Source organism: Lactuca serriola, chromosome 7 (assembly GCF_051521515.1).
Source record: "Lactuca serriola cultivar US96UC23 chromosome 7, Lser_US96UC23_V15, whole genome shotgun sequence".
NCBI classification, from domain to species: domain Eukaryota; kingdom Viridiplantae; phylum Streptophyta; class Magnoliopsida; order Asterales; family Asteraceae; genus Lactuca; species Lactuca serriola.
In genome coordinates, this window is record NC_136414.1 from 70687105 (window position 1) to 70711288 (window position 24184).

Consider the following 24184-nt stretch of genomic DNA (forward strand, 5'->3'; position numbering starts at 1 on the left):
TAAAAACGAAATTTTTGGACGTGAAAATTGGGTCGTTACAAGTTGGTATCAGAGCCCTGGTTTGAGGGATTCAGACACACCTTCGGGGGTGTCTGAACTCAAATCGAGGGATTAAAAGATTTTCTAAAAGAAAATGTTTTCTAAAAATTGAGAAAAGAGTTTTGAGAAAGAACAAAGTGTGTGATGTGCGCGACCGGCCGAGCTCAAGTAAGTATTCCCCAAAGTACCCATACAAGTTTATGTTATGTTTATCAGCTTTTGTAGAACAGCATGCTAGAATAGGACTAAAGATCTAGGAGTGATGCCTTATGTGCCTGCTTTATGTGTTTCAGCTGTATGAGAATTGCATGCTAGTATTGAGTAGACAGCAAGTAGGATAGCCTGATTAGGTTATGCCTGATGGTATGAGCTTAGCATTGTATGCTAGTACAGTTCCTGTAAGCAGATAGAGTTGATTGAGATTGTTCCCTTAGTTCGAATGCTGCTTGCTTTGCGCTTTGTGGGACTCTGAGTGGTGGGAGTTAGCCATTAGGTGAATACGTCACGTCACATGTGATCAGGGTTGAATAATCTTAGAGTGCTGGATTTGGACCTATTGCGCAGCTCTCGTTTGAGTCTAACCGTTGTAGGGATGAGCCTGTTACTCGAAGGATTATAAGAGCCTCACCGCATGTGATGGTATTCAGGTAATGGTTAATTGGCACTACTAAGAGGCCTTCAGCAGCTGAGGACCTGGTAGGGTGGAGCCTGAGATTTCCCTAAGGTAAGCCTAGGATGAGTATATCAGTGATCAGCCGTAGTGGAAGGGATCTGGTGGAGTCGAGGCAGTCCTTGAAGAAGGTACGGATAGATGTGGAAGGTAGTATGGGCCCGTACTTGAAACATCCGAAAAACACAGTCTGAAAATTTCGTTTAATTTAATAATAAAAACCATAGTCGATAAACCTCATATAAAAATGATAAGTAATGTATCTCAAAATATCATAACAACTGTCAAGTATATCAGAGTATAAACATCCCAGGCTAAACAAATGGTGTGTGCACTGCAATCTTCCCGAGCTCCTCTTTTGAAAACTGAGTACCTGAAACCAAAACTGAAAACCATAAGCACGAATCTTAGTGAGCTCCCCCAAACTACCACATACCATACAATAACATATAAAGCATCTACTGGGCCTTGCCCACTGCATCGGACCAAAGTCCGGAAACTGCATCGGGCCGAAGCCCAGACTAACTGGGACCATGTCCCCTGCATCGGACCGAAGTCCGGAAACTGCATCGGGCCGAAGCCCGGACTAACTGGGACCATGTCCCCTGCATCGGACCGAAGTCCGGAAACTGCATCGGGCCGAAGCCCGGACTAACTGGGGCCTTGTCCCCTGCATCGAACCGAAATCCGGAAACTGACTGGGACTTTGTCCCCTGCATCGGACCGAAATCCGGACTAACTGCATCGGACTGAAGTCCGGAACTAACTGAACAAAGCATAACATGAACATATCAACTAACATGGACACACATATACTACATACTGCATCGGGCCGTGACCCGGAACACATAACACATAGATCCTGTCTAAGCCACGAAGGCATCAAACATACATACTAACTACTGCATCGGACCGAAGTTCGGAAACTACTGCTAGCTAAACGGGCCGGCATTGTGGCCTTAGACCCGTTCCTACTGGAAGGAAACTCACCTCACACTGCTGAAGTCCCGTAGACACAATCCCACACTGCTGAAGTCCCGTAGACTCCACCCCAGCTGCTGGCTGACAGATTCCCGAACTGTCAACACCAAATAACACCCAATTAATAATTGGGTTCTAACACATAACTAAAAATACATGCTTTGGATAATTACTACATTACCCCTAGCTTGGCTTACCCAAGCCCAAGGCCCAATCCATAGGCCCAAAGTCAACTAGGGATCAAAGTCCAACATATGACCCAATTTTCCAAATTGGGCCCAAACCTCTACATGGACTTCCCTTAAGGCCCAATTGATTAGTCCAGTCCAACATGTATCATTCTAAGGCCCAATATCATACAACCATCTAGGCCCCAACTATGGCCCATCTATGGCCCAATTTTCCAAATTAGGCCCAATCCTTCATATAGGCCTTACCCTAAAGCCCAACTAATTACTCTAGTCCATTTGATTATTCTCGGATGGCCCAACACAAAGCCCAAGTGAAATTAGGGTTTCACATCAAATGATAACTAGGGTTAAGTGTTTCTTACTTAACCCACTAAGGACTTAACACACTAGGGACTTAATCCATTAAGGACTTAATCCATTAAGTCCATTATTGCTTAGATTAATTTATGCCAATGATTATTATTTAATATTCACTTATTAAATAATTCTCGCGTGTGCTGATAATCTCTCAAATATTAGTATTTTCTCAATTAGCCCATTAAGGACTTAATCCATTAAGTCCTTTAATCCACTAGATAAATGGCATGGAATAGTTTGGGCTTAATTCACAATCCAATCCCAATGGCCCACAAGTGGCCCAATTAGTCTAAGGCCCAAAACTCACAATTAGGGGTTTCCACCCAAACATGGCCCAAAAGGCCCAAAACCAATCTCTAAGCCCATTAGGGTTTGCTAGCGGGGCACCACCCACTACCACCTCGGGTAGTGGTGGTCCATGGCGGCTCACGGCGTTTTGATTCTTTTCATTAATCCAAAATTCAAGTTACATTTTACAAAGCTAATCTCAATTAACCATATACACACACATACTAAACTAATCACACACACTCACAAACTAATCACACACACACCATGGCGGCCGGTAGCTGAGCTTGGCGGCAGCCACCATGGCTGGCGGCCATGGTGGGTTCTTCCTCCATTTTCCGATCATCAAACAACATCTACAACACCCACGAAAATACTAGTTTATACCAAACATCCCAGCCATATATCACGCCCACAACTTCAAGACCATAATAAACAGGTTGTAAATTGGAACCCATAAACATCCGGCTACCTTTCAGGTGGCTACATCGCGGGAAATGACGAGATCAGTGGCCAAGGGCCACCGGTGGAAGTTACATCGCCGATCAGGTGAGAGGAAGGAAGAAGTGGCAGGTTACGATACCTACCAAGAACCCTCAGGTCACGCATGACCCTCTCAGCAGCAAAAACGGCGAATGTCACCGATCTCGGTGGCTCTTCGAGCTGTTAACAACGTCTCCGACCAGCGGCAGTGTCGCGATAGCGTTCTAATGGCAAGGTGGTCGTTGGCGGCCTCAATCTGATCAGAAAACGCACAAGAAGGAGAAAGAAATGATGGCTGAACTCGGCTTCACACTCACTCTTCGGTAGCGGGGGTCGCCGTGGCTCACACCGGTGAGGCAACATGCGAACGGTGGAGCTCAAATCGATGGGAAGCGGCAGCCTAGGAGCTCTCATGGCGGCGGCTGGAGAAAACACGATCTAGGGTTAAGGTTTTTTTGGCTGCACCTCCTTTTTGACGAGAGGATGAAGGGATCAGATATACCCGTAGCTCCAAATCAAACTACCCTGCCAAAAATACACTTTTGGTCCCTCCTCCCCATATTATTTTCAGCATCAATCCAAAATTTACCTTTTAAACCCTGATCCCATAAATTCCTTTCATAACAGATCCCTTTATTACCAATAAGCCCTTAAGCCTTCAAATATCTTCAATTTAAGTCCATTAATTACCAAACGCACCCTGACTTCTGTAATTATAACTTTTAACTCCTCGAAACTACACCTCGCTCAATTATTATTCATTTTAGGGCTTCTACACATTTATTTATTTATTTTTTCAAATAAACAGGGCGTTACAGTACTACTGAAAGTAGAGGATCCGTACCCGAACCAAGGAAGGCCAAGATAAGACCAGGGAACTTGTAAGTAGTTGTGATCCCTCAGGAAGTATCAGTATCACTAATGATTGTTATTATGTATTGCATAATAGTGGTACTTCGATCGAGGCCGATAGATGGCGGTTCAGGAGAGGGGTCAGGTTCGGGATCATGTTCCGAGCCGGTGGATGAGGGACTACGCGAGTTTATCGCGTCAGAGATTACCAGAGGCATCCTTGAGTCGACCCCCATCATCTTTGGGTCGATCAAGGAAGGGATCATCGAGTTGATGGAGGATCGCCTCAGGGCGTTCAGGAGCGACATGACATCTGGCCATTCGGGATCTCGCACACTATCCTTTAAGGACTTCAGGGGCAGTGGTGCGCCGGATTTCCACGAGGTGAAAGACCCTATTGCCGCCAGGCGATGGATCGCGGACATCGTGTTTACACAGTTGACTAGCTTCTGCCCCGAGGGGTCGAAGGTGAGGTATGCAGTAGGGTGTTTACGAGACCGAGCTCGAGATTGGTGGGAGTCAGTGGGTGACTTGTTGGGAGCCTCGTCTATCGAGGCTATGACTTGGTCGGACTTTGTGACTAGGTTCAGGGCGGAGTTTGCGCTGGCTGTCGAGCTTCAGCAGCTGGACAGGGAGTTTTTGGACATGAGACAGACAACGGAGACTGTGGCGGAGATCACCGCCAAGTTCCGGGAGAGGGCACTGATGGTGCCCCAGTATGCGGGCGATGAGGACATGAGGAGGACCCGCTATCACGACATGCTCCAGGCTGATATCCGGGAGCACGTTAGTTTTTCAGCTTGCCCCACCTTGGACTACATGATTGCCAGGGCAAGGGAGAGGGAGATAGATTTGGAGCATATCCGGAAACAAAAGTCAGAGGAGGGGCAGACAGGAGGGGCTTCGGTGAAGAAGCCCAAGGGATCAGATGGTAGGCCGAAAGGCCAGTCAGGACCGAGTCGCTGCAGGAAATGCGGCAGACCGCACGAGGGGGCGTGCAGGTTGGGATCACCAGGCTGCTACAAGTGCGGCAAGCCTGGACACTATAGCAGGGATTGCACTGCTCCGGCAGCAGTTATTCAGACGTCTGAGTTGCTGTGTTTCCACTGCAACCAGAGGGGCCACAAGAAGGCCAATTGCCCCCAGTTGACAGTTTCAGCGCCAGTGAAGGCGCCAGCTCCAGCGACCCTGCGGATCACTGATGGCCGACAGGGCAAGGCAGAGGCTCCGGTGGTGAGGAGCCGGGCATTTCAGCTAACTACGGAGGAGGCACGCGCCGCACCCGATGTGGTGACGGGTATGATTCTTTTCCCTCTATTTTATTTTTATGATGCTATGTTATTGATATGTGCTCTGTGTATATATGAATGCATTAGGATCGTTCCATGTGAACGGCATCCCAGTTCAGGTGTTGTTCGATTCGGGTGCATCCCGATCATTTGTTTCCCTTGCGCTTAGCAAGAAGTTTCCTGAGTCTTCGGGCGAGTTAGATTGCCCTTTGGAGGTAGAGATTGCTGATGATCGATCGGTGCGAGCATCGATGGTGTTTCAGGATTGCGTATTGCATTTGTTTGAGGAGCGCTATTTGGTAGACTTGGTTCCCATTCCGTTGCATGGGAACAAGGTGATTATAGGCATGGATTGGTTGAGCCCCAATGGGGCGGTGATAGATTGCACGCAACGGCTAGTGTGAGTCAGGACCCCAAGTGGGGGAGAGTTAGTGATTCATGGCGAGAGGCCACAGTGTGGACCCACAGTCTGTTCGACAGCGAGGGCTAGACGATATCTTCAGCAGGGATGCGCAGGATATGTCGCGTATGTGATGGATACCTGGGAGGTGGGTAAGGCGACAGTGAGCGAGGTTCCGGTGGTTCGAGATTTCGCAGATGTTTTCCCAGAGGAGCTTCCTGGGATACCTCCGGAGCGACAGGTGGAGTTCAGGATTGACCTTGTTCCTGGTGCGGCTCCGATAGCTAAGGCACCGTATCGGTTGGCTCCTTCTGAGATGCAGGAGTTGTCTACACAGCTGCAGGAGCTGTTAGACAAGGGATTCATTCGATCGAGCAGTTCAACCTGGGGAGCCCCGATTCTGTTCGTGAAAAAGAAGGACGGGTCGCATCGGATGTGTATAGATTACCGGGAGCTGAACAAGGGAACGGTGAAGAACCGTTACCCACTCTCGAGGATTGATGATCTCTTTGACCAGCTTCAGGGAGCGTCTTGGTTTTCCAAGATCGATTTGCGTTCGGGTTATCATCAGATGAGGGTCAGGGAGGAGGATACGCAGAAGACCGCGTTTCGGACGTGCTATGGCTATTATGAGTTCGTGGTGATGCCGTTTGGGCTCACCAATGCTCCTGTCGCGTTCATGGACCTCATGAACCGCGTATGCAGACCAATGCTGGATCGGTCTGTGATAGTTTTCATTGATGACATCTTGGTTTATTCCAAGACACAGGAAGAGCATGAGGAGCATCTGAGAGAGGTATTGGAGATCCTGAGGAGGGAGAGCTTGTATGCCAAGTTCTCCAAGTGCGAGTTTTGGTTGCGCGAGGTGCAATTTCTCGGACACCTTGTCAACCAGAGCGGGATTCTGGTCGATCCGGCCAAGGTCGAGGCCGTGATGAGATGGGAGGTTCCGAAGTCTCCATCTGAGATTTAGATTTTCCTGGGATTGGCAGGCTATTATCGGAGATTCATTCAGGACTTCTCCAAGATAGCCGTACCCCCGACGCGGCTGACGAAGAAAGTCGTAGTCTTTAGGTGGGGACCCGAGCAGCAGGCTGCGTTTGAGACGCTGAGACAGAGATTGTGCGAGGCGCCAATCTTAGCCCTGCCAGAGGGCGTAGAGGATTTTGTAGTTTACTGTGACGCGTCCATTTCAGGGTTGGGCGCGGTACTGATGCAGAGGGGGCATGTCATTGCTACGCTTTGAGGCAGCTCAAGCCTCACGAAGTGAAATACCCGACTCATGATTTGGAGTTGGGGGCGGTGGTTTTTGCCCTCAAGATTTGGCGACTTTACCTCTACGGGGTTCGATGTACCATCTACACGGACCACAAGAGTTTGAGGTACCTCATGGATCAGCCGAATCTGAACATGAGGCAGCGTCGGTGGTTGGACGTGGTGAAGGATTATGATTGTGAGATCCTTTACCACCCAGGGAAGGCCAATGTGGTGGCCGATGCGCTTAGCCGCAAGGCGGCGCCGATCAGGGATATTTGCATGAGGATGACCATAGTGACTCCCCTGTTGGAGCAAATTTGGGAGGCTCAACAGGAGGCTATCAAGGAGGAGCATCGGAAGAGCGAGCGTGTGGTGGTTCAGGTTTCCTCCTTCGATTATGATAGCCGAGGACTATTGACACTACACCATAGGGTGTGGGTGCCGTATCTTGGAGGCGTGTGCCATATCTTGATGGAGGAGGCGCACAAATCCCGATTCTCTATTCATCCAGGGGCGACGAAGATGTATCGGGATCTTCGCCTAGATTACTGGTGGCCCTGCATGAAGCGGGATGTGGCGTGGTACGTCGAGCGGTGCTTGACCTGCAGGAAGGTTAAGGCCGAACATCAGAGACCGCATGGCAAGATGCAGCTGTTGGACATCCCGTTGTGGAAATGGGAAGATATCACGATGGATTTTATCACGAAGCTTCCCAGGACCGCGCGAGGAGTAGATTCGATTTGGGTCATCGTGGATCGATTGACCAAGAGTGCTCATTTTATTCCGATTCAGGAGAGAATATCGGCCGAGAAATTGGCCGACATCTATATTAGGGAGATTGTGGTGCGGCACGGGGTGCCAGTATCGGTTATCTCGGACAGGGATGTGCGTTTTATTTCCAGGTTTTGGAAGAAGTTTCATGAGGAGTTGGGCACTCGTCTGCATTTCAGCACCGCCTTTCACCCGCAGACGGATGGTCAAAGCGAGTGGACCATCCAGACTTTGGAGGATATGTTGCGGGCATGCGTGATAGATTTCGGTGGTAGTTGGGATACCTATCTTCCCTTGGCTGAGTTCTCATACAACAACAGCTACCACGCGAGTATCGACCGCCCTCCTTTCGAGATGTTGTACGGACGGAGGTGCAGGACCCCGATATGCTAGGGAGAGGTTGGTCAGAGGGTCATGGGGAGCAACGAAGTGGTGCTCAAGACTACCGAGATGATTCAACAGGTTCGTAGCAGGCTTCAGACCGCGTAGAGTCGGCAGAAAAGTTACGCCGACAAGCGCCGATCCGACCTGGAGTTCCAGGTTGGGGATATGGTTCTCCTGAAGGTGTCGCCTTGGACGGGCGTCATTCGATTCAGGAAGCGGGGTAAGTTGGGCCCGAGGTATATTGGGTCGTTCAGGGTTGTAGCCCGGGTGGGCAAGGTGGCGTATAGGCTGGATCTGCCAGCCGAGCTCAGCCAGATCCACAACACTTTCCATGTTTCTCAGCTACGGAAGTGCCTAATGGACGATTCAGCGGTAGTGCCGTTAGAGGATATATAGGTTGAAGAGTCATGGGTATTAGGGTGTAACCCTAATCCTCCATAATATATAAAGAGGTCCTTGGTTCTACAATTGGCACTAGTGTGTGTGAGAAACAAGAGTGGGCCGATTTTAGTGAGCATCATATTCTCTCAAGTATTTCCAAGTTGTTTTGGGTGATTTGTGACACCACTTGAGGCATCCACACTATTGGTGCTAGGCTCTAAAACTCCAAGCATTCAACCACAAAAGAAAGGTATGTTATTATACTTAAAGCTTTGTATTAAAAGTACCCCATAACATGCTAGATAGGTTGTAAACCTTGGAAATAATATTTGCATGTATTTTAGAGAAAACATAGATCCAACGTTTCTAGGGTTGCATGTACACCAGAGGAGTGGTTCCCCAAGCCAAGTCTTTATACCTTTTAAAGTTGGAATGGGGTTCCCCATGATTAATATTTAATATGTCATCCACATATAGGACCAAGAATGTAATTGAGCCCCCCCTAGTTTTCATATAAACACAAGATTCATCTTCATTTCTAATAAAACCATACTTTGTGATTTCATCATCAAAATGTTGATTCCAGTTACGAGATGCTTGCTTTAACCCATAAATGAATCTCTTGAGCTTACATACTTTATTAAGATGCTTTTGGTCGACAAAACCTTTGGACTGATCCATGTAGACATCTTCTTCCAAGTGTCCATTTAGAAAAGCGGTTTTAACATCCATTTGCCATATCTCATAGTCATAACATGCAGCTATGGCAAGTAGTATCCTAATTGATTTAATCATAGCGACCAGCGAAAAGGTGTTGGATTAGGTGTCTAAGGTCATAACTATAATTGGTATGTATGTAGCACCTGGTTCCTGGTATGTAAGATTATTTGAGTATTTTCCATTTTTAGCCTTGGACTCGGCGAGTCATAGGTCCAAATCGCCGAGTAGAGACGGGACCCGGGACATGTTTAAGTTGGCGACTCGGCGAGTCCATATCCTGGACTCGGCGAGTCACCGATGTTTAATGTAACCCTAAGTTTCAGGGGTTTGCGCCCTGTTTAATCTCTCATTTTCGCCCCAAGCCAGCCCCCATTCACCCTCAGAGCCCTATACCTCGTTCTAAGCCTTGATTCTTGTGGATTTGAAGCTTTGCTGTTCTCTTGAAGCTTTGGAGTGAGAAGGAGAGGAGATCAAGAAGGAGAAGAGGAGGTCAAGCATCTTTGAGCTATCTCAGAGTGTTCACTAAGGTATGGCTCGTTTTCCCCCATGTTTTCATGCTTATGGCCCCATTGAAGTCCTTCTTGAACCATTTCCAAGCTTGTGTTTACTTGAGGACTCGTAATAAGCAGAGTAGCTCATAGATCTAGGTAGAATCGAGCTCCAGGAGCCTGGATCTACCGCCTTTATGGACCCATGTTGCTTGTTCACCCTAGATCTACCCTTTTGAGGCATTTTGAGCCCTAAATCCCTCATAGGTGAGTAGCTACACGTAAAGTTGGAAACTTTATGTGTTATTCATGCTCTAGGAACCCAGATCTGTGAATGGCATGGACTGGAATCAAGCAAAATCGCGTATATAGTGATTGCATGGCGACGACTCGGCGAGTCGTTCATCTGACTCGGCGAGTCTGCTCGCGAGTCTCCGAGTTGTCCCCTTTTCGTTGTGTCGATTGTGAGTAGTGAGTCACGGGGTGTGACTCAGTGAGTTGGAAGCCAAACTCATCCATGGTGGAACTCGGCGAGTCAATGACCTCACTCGGCGAGTTCAAGGCAATCTTCTTAAATCAAGAACAGGCTCGGCGAGTTGTTCATACAACTCGGCGAGTAGGATGAAGGACTTGAACCTCAGTTTAGAAGAAGAACTCGTCGAGCCAATGCCTAACTCGACGAGTAGGGACGAGATTCAGGACAATCGAGTGGATAGGGACTCGGCGAGTTGGAGAGCCAACTCGGCGAGTCGGGTCAACTGAAAGTTGACTCTGACTTTGACTTATGGCATGATCAGAGGTAAAATGGTCATTTTACCCAAAGGTCAGTTAGCAGTGATTGATTGAGTATGTTGTGGGAATTACAGCCGGAGGATTTCCGGAGTAGCAGCAGCAGCAGTAGACAGTCAGTTCCCGGTCAGATCAGCAGCTACTTTGAGGTGAGTTAGCTTCCAGTAGCGGTGGGTCTACGACCACACTACCTGATATGTTATATGCTAGCATGACAGGTTTTATGTGATAGAAGTAGAGATCGGTTGTTAGGACCGAAGGGTAGTACAGACGCCCCATAAATGTCTGACAGTATGTGATGATATGTTTGCATGCTGGCTTGTATGTTATATGCGATAGTGGTAGTAGGAGGGGACTAGTCCCCGAGGATCGGTTGCCAGGACCGACGGGTAGTCAGCACCCCATAATAGCTTGATACGGGTAATCAGCACCCCAGAATGGCTTGACACGGGTAGGACGGCACCCCAGAATGGCCGCACTGGTAGTCGACGCCCCAGAATGGTCGTACCGGGTAGTCAGGCACCCCAGAATAGCCTGGCAGTATGTGCGTTATGTGTTTGCTTGGTATGTAGTACGATGGGGGAACTCACTAAGCTTTGTGCTTACGTTTTTCAGTTGTTGTTTCAGGTACCTCTTCAGCCAAGGGGAAAGAGCAGGCACGGTAGCGGCTCATCACACACACTCCTTGATTCTGCATTTATGAGTTTGCCCTGGGATTGATACTCTGAAATTTTGGTTGTTTAACTGTTATGGATTTCAAATTCGGTTTTCAATGTGAAATGGTTTAATTAAGCAATGTTTTAAAAACGAAATTTTTGGACATGAAAATTGGGTTGTTACAATGTACTTGACTCGATAATAGCATGGTCCTTTTGGGTTGCCTTTACCATAACAACTTAACTGGATGAATAATGGAGAAATAGGTTAATTTTGATTTATTAATATATTATAAGAATAATATAATAATTGAGAAATCATATTATTTAATCAGTATTGATGAAAAATTAATTTGGAATTAATTTGGTCATCAAAAGAGATTAATTAAATTAAGGGGACTGGTATTGCAATTATCTAATAGTTGCAAAGTTGGGCTTCTGGATCCCTAAGAAGGGATGGACGAAATCCTATGTATAGCCCACATAGATTTCATCCATATGATAGCTTTTGGAAGGATCTACTGGGCTGCTTAAGGCTTAAGCAGTCACATTAGGGTTTTACCTGAAACCCGAGAAGCTCAGCTATATAAGGAACCCCTAGGACTCCCAAAATCAGCCACTTGCATTTCTAGAGAATACCCTAGCCAATTTTGAGCCTCCTAACCTCTCTCATATTATTCCAACTTGCTACTTGGTGTTTGTGATCCATTTGAGGTGCAATATTTGAGGCACTAAGCTCTTGAAGGTCAAGATCTACAAGCTACAAGTAAAATGTATTCTTCTAACTTTGTTTTATGTTACATATTCTGAAAATTGTATGCTAGTTAGGGTTCATGATTTGGATAGTTTTATTTGCATGTATAACTTGAGAAAAACGTAGATCCAAAGCATTAGGGTTGCATGTACACCATAGGAATGTTGTAGTGCTCAAAACCCATCAGTGATATAAGAGCTTAGGCTATTTTTCTGTTGTATTTTATGCCATGTTTAATTGTTCAAAGCTGAATGAAATTGATTTCTGCATCTGACAGATGAACTCGAGGAGTCCATATTGGGACTTGACGAGTTGAGGAAACTAGACGAGTCCAAAGGCTGACTCGACGAGTTGACTCGTCTGATTGCAGGATTTTCGGAATTAAAGCCTAAATTAGATTTGGATAATTACCATAAACTATTTTTATTGTCAAAATCCGATTTTTCTATTATGGTAATGGATATCCTAATCTAATTGGAAGATAATGGTCAAAATCTAAGATAATTACTAGATTATATGGTAAACTAATTATTTGTAAATTTTGAATTGTAATTATCTTGCCAAATAAAATTGTATTAGCTCAAATTTAGATAATGGTAAATTTATTTGATTATTTTAATTATTTTAAATTTGATCTACAAAGTTTTGAAAACTTGCCCTCAAGTTTTGGAATTTAAAATTTGATTAAAAAGTTTTAATTTTGAAATATTAAATTCTAAACCCTAGTGTTTTAAAAGTTTAAAATACAACCCTTATATTATTATAATATTAAAAGCTTAATACTTATATATATATATATATATATATATATATATATGTGTGTGTGTGTGTGTGTGTGTGTGTGTATAAGATGAGTCAGTCTTACCATTAGTAGGCCTCATTCACGAAGCTGGTCTATAAGGGGTGTTTAAGGAAGCGACTTATAAAATAACCGCCATTGGGTATCCACTCTTACTCACCGCATTCTTGATTAGTAGAGGGTTGTTAGCCGAACGGGTAGGATAGGACAACTAATTCCTCATTAATAAGTATAATGAATATAATGAAGTAACTAAATGTTTTCATAAATTCCCAATCTTAGTTACTTTAGGAAAACTGTGAAAATGATGCTATTCAATGAAAATGCACTTTGCACCTTGCCAAGTCGTTAGTGGAGCGTATGTGGTTAACCGGCACACTAACTTGGACTAACAAGGGTGGTAAAGGGTAGCTCGATGTTTATCATAGATCAATGGAGCGTGTGTGGTTAACCGACACATTGATTAGGTGATAAGTGACATCGAGAGTACCAAACATATTTGCATGGTTATTCACACCTTGTTTGTGATCCTTGGTATCACAGTCACAAACTTGAAGGGCATAATCGAGATTAAAACATGTCATTGAAAAGTTCAATGAATCTCAAAGAATCTAGGAATTTCAATTCATTTAAAACCTAATATTCATTTTTCATTTTTGGTGGTGGAAATTGGTAAATCGTCATTACCTACCTTCAAATATTTTGCAATTGGATTATGACATCCCTCTTCCGAATTGTAGAATATTGTGTTGGGTCCTAACCTTAATATTTCATTTGGGTGTTATATTAAGGATTCTTATCTAATCTAAAATTTATCTCTTTTCTTTTTCAGATGCCAGGCTCAAACTCCTCCAACACCAACTCCTTGAACCCACTTTCTTTCTTGGGCATTTGTGGGAGGGTCACATTTGATGGATCCAACTTTAACGATTGGATTTGCAACATTCGCATGACCATAAGGTACGAGGAAAAGGAAGAGATTCTCGACAAAGAACTCGTCGAGATCAATGAAACTAATGCTACTTCCGAAGAAATCATTGAGTATAGGGCTCGATGCAAAGAGGCGACAAAGGTGTCGTGCATCATGGCAGCCACTATGACTCCCGAGCTTCAAAAGTTCTACGAGGACTATTGGGCTTATGACATGCACCAAGATTTGATGGAAAATTACCATCAAAGTGCACGTCAAGAGAGGTATGAGATAGTTGCCTCGTTAATAACAACCAAATGAAGGATGGAGAGTCCATCACGACCCACTTGCAAAGAATGCAAAGATATGTGGATCGTTTGCTCAAGTTGAATGTCAACTTCGATGAAGAGCTGGCCATTGATATTATCCTCCACTCTTTACCTCCTTGTTATGAACAGTTCAAGATGACTTATCATATGAAAAAGGATGAGGTGACCTTGAGCAAACTTCAAGGGTTGTTAAGAACTGCTGAAACTGGCTTGAAAGGCAAAGCTGTCGCATCAGCTCCTACTGCTGCTGCTCCTGTCTTGGCAATTGGACAAGGGACGTGGAAGAAGAGGGAAGCTCCTTCTAAGAGCCACAAGGGAAAGTCTCATGATGGTTCTTATTCAAGTGGTACCAAAGGTGGTTCTGCTGCTCCTTCGTCTATTTCGAAAGATGCAGAGGATAAAGTAGCTCGCGATTCGGATGTTATAACTCTTCCCCACTAGAATCAAATTTCTTCCTCGAAGTCTACCTCCACAAATAGCTTGAGGTAATGCTATCTCATCTCATCCTCTGGCTCCTATGTCCATTTAAAACCCCTTCAGTTTTGTCATTGCACCTTCACCATCTTCATTTCTTCATTGCGCAAAGACTAACTTTCTATCAAGAATCACAATCGGTCTATCTACATAATTCAGGCGCTCATCGACCTAAATGTCATCCACATGAATCACCGCAGAATCATCGGCTAAAACATGGAAAGTTTTGTGTGTCTGACTGAGCTCATGAGGCAATTCTAGTCAGTATGCAACCTTTCCCACTTAGGCGATAATCCTGAAAGGACCGATAAATTGAGGAGCTAGCTTTCCATACTTCCGAAATCAGATGACACCCTTCCATGGTGACACATTTAAAAACACTAAATCCCCCACCTGAAACTCGAGATTCGAACGACGTCGGTCAACATAACTCTTCTGTCGACTTTGCGCGACCCGCAACCTATCACACACCTGTTGTATCATATCGGTAGTCTTGAGCATTGCATCAGTACTCCCCATGACCTGATGCCCAACCTCGCCCTAACAAATCGGGGTCCTACACCTCCTTCCATATGTTTATAACATCTCGAAAGGTGGTCAATCAATATTGGCATGGTAACTATTGTTGTAGGAAACTCGACCAGTGGAAGATAAGTATCCTAACTCTCGCCAAAATCTAACACATACGCCCTGGGCATATCTTCGAGTGTTTGAATGATCTACTCACTCTACCCATCGGTCTGGCGATGGTATGTTGTAATAAAATGCAGCTGAGTACCCAGCTCCTCATGAAACTTCCTCTAAAACCTGGAGGCGGCACTTTGTGCTGAACTACCACCTCTGGAATGTAAACGTCGGCTAGTTTCTCGGCTGATATACTCTCGAAAATCAGAATAATGTGCACTCTTGGTTAATCTATCAACAATGACCCATATAGAGCTGACCCCACTTGTCGTCATTGACAAGTTTGTGATAAAGTCCATAGTGATCTCTTTCTATTTCCACAAGGGAATGGGCAACGACTGCATTTTGTCGTGGGGTCTCTGATGTTCGACCTTGACATGCGGTCATGGCGAGCCTTTAGAAGTGTGTTCACCAGTTTCTACTTTCTAATATACTTTTCAAAAATTACAAAATTTTTGGTTCGTAATTCAATGTTTACATATTTCACCCCTCCCACAACAATATATGTATTTCATTTAAACTTGGTTTTCACAATAATATTTTCAGATTATTCCCACCACTTCAATCTATCTCTAGATTGCCAAAAAATTAGTTATAACCGAAAGATGATGATTTAGGTAAGAAATTTATTTATTTTGGAACACAAGTTCAAGAAAAAATGTTGTAGGAGTAAAACTACATATGTATGTTTCAGATGGGAAGGTGATCGACAAATTTCCAATTTTCCGAGAGCAACGGCGACAGGTCACGATCGACTAAAAAGCAACAGGTCACGATCGACAATTATCAAGAAGAGTTGATACAAACATTAACAGCAATAAAACGACCTAATCGCCCATCATCATCATCACTTAGCTTAGTCACAGGCACAAGTATGAACGGATCCTTCATTATTCGGAAGCAAACCGGGTTTGTTCTACACGCTTTTTGGTTTTCAACTAAGCAAACTGGGTTCATCAACCCGTTTGGGCCGCTTTTTGGTCCAGCAGCTTGACGGATGCTCTAAAACTTTAACTAAATAAAAGGAAGATTAAACGTGTCGATAAGAAATATTAAAATAAGCCTATATCTCAAAATTTTTTATATATATATATATATATATATATATATATATATATATATATATATATATATATATATATATATATATATATATTCTAACACATCTTAAACAAATATTCTTACGTTATTTTGATAACAAGACAATGTAGTTTTTATTCAAAATCACAAATCAAATCACTATATTGAATCAAGCATTTTTTTTCATTTCTTTTTTGTATTTTTGTCTTTGGCTAATTTTCATGGTGCATATTTTGGTAGAAAAAAAAAGAATCGAAGAATTATATGGTTGGACAAAGGTTACCTTTTTCCAGAAGCACAATACAAGATTATTCTTTGAAAACTATTCTTGTTTTTAATTATTTTAATATATTTATCCATCATTTAATTCTAATTAAAGAAAACAGCTTTTTGATTGCTCATCATATTGTATATAAAATATGTTTTAATTTAACAGTAAAAAAAGTAATATTGTCAACAAAAAATTAAGGAGTAGAAGCTAATAATGTTTTTTTATATAAATATTTCCTTCCCATTTTAGAGAAAAAGATGTACGTATTGTTTTACCCTCGAATCCAATTCGTTTTGACATTATGATAAACAGTGATGTAACAGTGACATCTTTTTATATGTGAAGAAAGTTATGTAAAAATGAAAGGAATCAGTCTCAAATCCTAAAATGATAAGGTTGAATGTAATTAGTGGCTATTAATAACAACTAGTATCTTGAAAAACATTTCTTTATCCATAAAATATCTACAAAGGACAGGTAAAATAAAAACATGAATCTTAGGCTGTGTTTGTTTTGTGGATTCCTCCGGAGTTGGAATGTGAGATTCCATTCCTTGAGGTGTTTGGTTGGTAAATTCTTCTAACCAAACACGTGACATATTTCTATTTCTTCGAATTCCAATTCCTTTGACGGATTTCATTCCTTTGACGGATTCCATTCATTTGACATATTTCTAAAGGTCCATTGCTGATTTGGGAGATCAAAGGATTCACTGATTCCGAATTTGCCCCTACAAGTGCAAGAGCTACCAACTTCCTTTGACCATCAGCCAGTTCACCACTTAATGTTTGAGTCATGGAGGATGCTGAATTTATAGCATCCTGTCAACAATCAAAAGGGTAAAATAGTAAATAACGATTACAGAAAGAACAAAAAAGAAAGTTCATGACTTTTATGTTTTTAGTTTTTACCCTCAAGGCAAGTGCTAAAGGAGAATGAGTTGACTCAGTTTGCTGAAGAGCTGCAGCTGTGTGTTCCAGCATTCCCTTTTGAAGTTATGTTTTCAAGACAATAAATTAGCTCTCATAATGTCTGTCACCTGAAAAGCCTCTGTGATGGCTGAAGCAACTGTTTTCTCAATAACTGGAGAAACTGCACGAACAACAGCTGTCACAAGTGCGGATGTTTCTTTCTTCAACATTTTCTCCCATGTTACAAGTAACTCCTTGTAGCCATTTGTAACCAAAGTTGAAATTTGTTGACTTCGATCTCGGTTTGACTTTTCCTGTTTTGCAAACTCTTCTTGTGTTTTAACCCAAAGGGCATCATAAAGCTATCATCCCATCTGATGGCTTTATGGCTACAACCACATCCATCATCCATGCAAGTTTCTTTGATGTCTCGTTCCCAATATCACATGCCAACTGTTGTACCAATGACAAAAGTACCCCTTGACTCAATGGCAAAGGATTCCTTGCTAATAACCCCTGTAAGTCAACCTAGTAGTAATTCCCAACAATCAAATATTAGAAAAAAAAATCATTTTTCAGATATAATTAAACATATATTATATACCTGAGTGCATAACCATGACACAATCCAAACATCACTTCTTTGAAGAGCAGAAGTGAAAGCCTCCTCTTTTGTTGGATCCAATGGTGCTTCCATCTATTTTTTGTATTATTGAATAATAAACATTTAATGGACTTGATTTTGATGATCCTTGAACATTCTTTCCCTTTTGTTTTTTCCCTTTTCCAGAAGATGAAGTCACCTTAAGATGCTAATCACAATCAAAAAGATTATCTTCTTCGTCGTTGTCTTCTTCTTCATTGGTTGATGTACTATACTCAAACTCACCCTCACTTTCATCATCATACTCACCCTCAGTTTCATTATCAAACTCACCCTCAGTTTCATCATCAAACTCACCCTCATCATTATTTTCATTATCTAACTCGTTGCTTAAGATGTCATACTCGATTGTTTCTGGTATAGTGCTAATGATTTCATTTGCTTCAATTTCATCTTCTTGAAAAGCAACGTCTTTTTTTCGTATCTCACTCCATCCACGAGGTTTAACTTTACATACGGCCACCCAATCAGAATTGTTTTGTTTCAAGCTCAGGTAAGGAATGAAACAGACTTGAGTAGCTTGCATGGCTAAAACAAATGGCTCAAACTTGTTGAACTTTCTTCGTTGGTTTATATCAACCAAGTTATATTGGTTGTGAACCTTGACTCCTACATTAGGTGTTGGATCATACCAATGACATTTAAACAATGTTGTTGTTTTAATTGGAAAACCAGGGTATTCAACTTCTAATATTTCCAACAACTTTCCATAGTAATCACCAAATGGGCTACTTATACACACTCCGCTATTCATTGTTGATTTGTTCGCACCGTGTGATTCCGTGTGAAACTTGTACCCATTTACAAAGTATACATTATATAATTTCACAGTCCTCAATGGTCTTCTAGAAAGATCATGTATGTACTTGTTCTTTATTTCATTTTGGCGTGCCTATATGACAAAGAATGAAATACATTAGAAGTTTCTCAAAAGAAAAGAAAACAACTTAAAAACTCACATAGTTTTGAAACCATGTAGCAAAGTTTTCATCCACTTCAGCAGCAAGATCATCTTCACTTATATCCGGATTTAGGTCTTTCAATGACTCTTCATACTTCCTGTACATTACCATTTAAATTGTTTAAACTTATGAGATTAAATAAAAACCAAATTAAATGTTGTTCATAATACTACCTAAGGTAAGGTTGCATCTTCTCTTCATTAACCAATATGTAAGAATGTGCTGCATTGAATTCCTCATCAGTCAGACTTCTACTTTTGAGTTTCCCATATGGGCGGCCAGGATATGAAAATATAGTTAATTTTTCGTTGTCATCATCATCTTCAAATCCCCCATCATCATTTCGAGGCACCTTTTTGTTACGTGTATGAACGCTAGGCTCAAAATAGTGAGAGCAAAAGTTTGATGCTTCACGAACTAAGTATGCATTGCAAATCGACCCTTCCACTCTAGCTTTATTTTTCACATCTTTTTTCAACTGGTGAAGAAATCTGAAGTATAACATTTGATACGTTAGCCAAGAGTGACAACTTTTAATTTTGAAATACAATGTGATCTACAAAACAAACCTCTCAAATGGATACATCCAGCGATATTGCACGGGACCGGCTATCATTGCTTCGTACGGCAAATGTATTGGCAAATGCTCCATCGAGTCAAAGAAACCAGGGACAAAGATGGTCTCTAATTTACAAAGAATTATCGGGATCTCAGCTTCAATCCTTTTCATGTCTTATGTTGTAATTACCGTTGAAGTTAAGCTTTTGAAGAAAAGACTTATCTCGGTAACTGCTTCCCACACATTTTTTGGCAACATCTCGCAGAATGCAATCGGCAACAATCTTTGCATAAAAACATGGCAATCATGGCTTTTCATTCCAAACAGTCTACATGCACTCAAATCTACACACCTCCCCAAATTTGAAACGTAACCATCGGGGAAACTCAAACTCTCTACCCATTCACATACGACTTTCTTTTGCCTCTTCTCTAATGCATAATATGCTCTTTGATTTTGATCTACTCCTTTTCTCTTCTTACAATAGAGTTTCAGATCATCTCTCGCATTTGCATTATCCTTTGTCTTCTTTTTAACATCCATTATAGTGTAAAACATATTCTCAAAAAAATTCTTCTCAATATGCATAACATCAAAATTATGTCTAATGAGGTTTGTTTTCCAATATGGTAAATCCCAGAATATGCTTCTCTTTTTCCATCCACATTTGCCACGTGATTTATTTACTACGTCAGCATTAAGTTCAGTAACTTTTAACAAACCAAGTTCTTCAATTTGCCTTATGGTTTCTTCACCATTCATACTTGGAGGAGGACCTTTTGTCTCTACACGATTCTTTTTGAACTTATTTTTATCTTTTCTATATGGATGATCAGTGGTGAGGAATCTTCTATGACAATCAAACCATGATATCTTCTTACCATTTTCAAGCCTAAAAGCTTGTGTATGTTTCCCACAATATGGACATGCTAGCTTCCCTGCGGTTGCCCATCCTGATAACATTCGATACGCCGGAAAATCGCTAATTGTCCACATCAATGCAGCTCTTAATTGAAAATTTTGTTTCAAAGAAACATCATAAGTTAAAACACCTTCTTCCCATAACTGTTTGAGTTCTGCAATAACTGGTTGAAGGAAGACATCTAGTTTTTGCTTAGGGTTTGTAGGTCCGGGCACAATTGCAGTCAAAAACATGTAAGGCTCTTTCATACACATAAACGGTGGCAAATTATAAGGTGTTATAATGACAGGCCAAGATGAATACTGTTTTCCTGAAGCACCATGGGGTTGAAACCCATCTGTACATAGGCCTAATCTAACATTACGTATTTCGGCTGCAAATGAAGGATGGTTAATATCAAACTGCTTCCATGCTTCAGAATCAGATGGATGACACATTACACCAACATGGTGGCCATGATTATCAGCATGCCATCGCATGTAAGCGGCTGTTGTTTGTGAAGCGTATAGTCTCTTCAACCTTGGAGTCAAGGGAAAATAATGCATCCTCTTGAAAGGTATACGCGAACGTGTGGACGAATTTCTTGACTTTTTGTACCTCTGTGCGTTGCAAAATTTGCACCGATCAAGATCTTTGTCGCCCTTCCAATATATCATACATCCAGACCTGCAACAATCAATCAACTCCACAGGTAAACCCAATGCTTGTATTAACTTTTTGCTCTCGTATAAACTATCAACCATGTTATTCTCCTCCGGTAACCCATCCTTTATCAATTGACAAATGGCATCAAAACATAACTCAGGGATGCGATATTCTGATTTGATATTCAATAGTCGAGCTACAACAGATAGTTGTGTCACCTTTTTACAACCAGGCCACAATTCTCTATCGGCTGCCTCTAGCATATCAAAAAACTTCTTATCTTCTGAATTTGGCTCCTCATCAAGAGTTCTAGTCATGAAATCAGGACCCGCTGCATCCATAACCAGTTTTCTATAAGTAGGATCATGGTGTTCATTTAAACTCGTGTATGTATCATCCATCCCTAATAAAGTACTATCCGTTGATGTTTCTCCATGTTTATCCCAAAACCGATAATTTGGAACAAAACCAAACTTGTATAAGTGATATTTTGCCTCATCAACTGCTTTATATGCTTTGTTATTGCATTTTGTGCATGGGCATTTAATTTTATCTCCATCCATATAACTTTGCTTAGTAGAAGCAAACTCGATGAATGTTTTCACACCATTAATGAAAAGATGAGAGACATGACCGCGATCATCAAGTCGTTCATACATCCAATTTCTATTTCTATTGCTCATTTTATTATATCTGCACACAAATATCAAAATATAGTTGTAATCAGGGAGTAATAAAAGATTAGCAAGAAAGATATCAACAATAACAACACCATTAATCAAAATCATTCTTTTAATAAAAGCTTACAAGCATAACGATTAAAAGTATATACGTATACTAAAGTCACGCAAATATTAAAAAATAAGTATATAACAGATGCTTACACCAATGTCACACAAATTCCAAAAAATGTATTTTTATCAAGGATAATGCATTCATGCTTCAACAATAGCCATATTTTTTGAAACTTCTTAAAATAACTATATGTTTCACAAGGGCAAAGTAGTTTCAAGAATCTACAATACAAAATAATAATAATAATAATAATAATAATAATAATAATAATAATAATAATAATAATAATAATTAATTGTCATTTCAAAGATTTTGGTGTATTTCGTGCTACCTCTGATGGTGAAATCGACATAGAACCCCATGCATTTAGATCATCACAAAAATGTTTTCCTGCTCAGGTATTGGTTTCTACTTTCTACACTGCTAACAATGCTGTTGTTCATTGTTTATGTATTCAATATTTTATATATAAAGAAGACTTTTATGTTAAGGATAAGGTTGCTATTTTACAACTACAAGGGACACTTGTTTGAGTCATGCAAATAGCTTCTTTTAGAAAATCACAATGTAAAGGTTGTGAATAAAGTAGTATATAGTCATTGATTTTGTAGATGCCATCTATTATGCAGGTTCCCTTTACTTCTGTATGGAATTGCTATCCACTATACGAACATGAATTCAAGGATGCTATTAGAGATAATTACTTCTCATGCAGGAAGTTCAAATTTGGTTTGTCTAAGCATCAGGTATGTCTCTATACTCCTAACATATTCTAGAAATGCTATCATATCTTGTTTATCCTCCTTCATTTAAAACTTTTCAGGTAGATAAACTTCTGACATTATTCCGTTCCAAAAGAATATCTAAAAACAACCCTCCCAGAACTTGCTTGAGATATGATGATAACTCAGGAAAGAGAGACTCAAGATATGGTGATAATAGGAAAAAGGTTAGAGAGAGGATGAAATTTATAGAAGAAGAAAATGGTCATGGTTTTGAAATTGATGAAGTTAAAGAAATAGATAATCAGGGCTATAAGACTCTTATGAAGAAAAGAGCACATAAAGATAACAAAGAGGTGTTCTTAACAAATCGTATGAAGGAAATCAATGATTTTGGTGATCATGGTTATAGGAAGTTGGATAAACACCTTGATCATACATTAAGGGGATTAAGAAGAGCGAGTGATGAAAGTTTGCATTTTCAGTGTGATATAAATAATGGGAATAAAAACTTTTTGGTAGATTGTATTGCCTACAAAAAGAAATATAGGGATTACAATAGAATACAAGATGAATACCATGTTATTGATGATTTCAGTGAAAATCATTCAGCACTGAATAACCATGGTAATAGCCCTAACAAAGGAACTCAAAAGATTGTTGACGGATGGTTTTTTCCAACAATAGAAAGTCAACAAAGAAGGTTGACCAATCACCCTAAAGGGGTCACTCTCACTACTGATGTTTGTCAAAACCCTAATTATGAGCCAAGAACACCACCATTCGAATCAAGAGAGGAAGATTTTGGGATAAAACTTTGTTCTGATGAAGAATTTGACTTGAAAAATGTCAACCAAAATCTTTCAGATTTTATCCCTGTTTCTGAAGCATCCAAGCATTTTCAAAATAACTATATGCCCTTCATTTGACTTTACCCTCTCATGCAATTTGATGGTCATTAAGTAATTTAAGCAAATTGAAATAGTAATCGGAGGAAACATGACTTCCATTTTCAGAAGATAAAAAATCAGATTATGATATTAGACATACATACTTGTACAGTTTCAGCAAAACAATCTCTATTCTCGTCTCGCAATCAAATACATACTTGGGTTTCTAAGAAGCGATAATGCAAGAAGATATGTGAGACAACTTCCTCAGTATCCAAGACAACAATTCTCAGCAAGATTCCCAAATAAATCCACAGGAGCTTTAGATTTGCTTGAAAAGATGCTTGTATTTGACCCAAATAGGCATATTACAGGTATTTTTACCAAATAGCTTCCTTTGGTATTTTAATGACCGGCGTGATGGGTGGCTGAGCAACAACGGCGGCAAGTCGAGAGAGGGAAAGATGCGATCGACGTCCGGTGATGGATTTGAACGGGATATTCTTGAACGTGATACCTCTGATTTGGGGTTGGGAGGAAGTAGGTTTGTATGAATTTACTATTTTACCCTTAATAAAACATTGAACCAAACGATCATGGTTCAAGTTCATCAAATGATTCTCTCTCTTTTCTTTTTTTTACTAAAAAACCATAATAAAACAAATTAATTTTTTTTTTAGAAAAAGCTGGTACAAGCTGGGTAAATAAATTTGGATTTAGGGGTAATTATTTTCAAAGCCTAAAAAATATGGGGATAATATTATTTTATGAAAATTAGCAAGTGTATGTCATCAAAATCTAAAAATTAAAGAATATT

At 41.2% G+C, this 24184-nt stretch overlaps 1 pseudogene across 1 annotated transcript; it reads right to left on the reverse strand.

The window, feature by feature from the left end:
* Positions 1-16675: 16675 nt before the first annotated feature.
* Positions 16676-23917, reverse strand: LOC145062079 (uncharacterized; annotated as a pseudogene). Its single transcript, XR_013687416.1, has 7 exons — positions 23532-23917; positions 19404-21653; positions 19008-19325; positions 18832-18931; positions 17813-18764; positions 17209-17736; positions 16676-17118 (listed from the first exon to the last, which is right to left on the reverse strand). The product of XR_013687416.1 is annotated as an uncharacterized LOC145062079 (transcript).
* Positions 23918-24184: the final 267 nt, after the last annotated feature.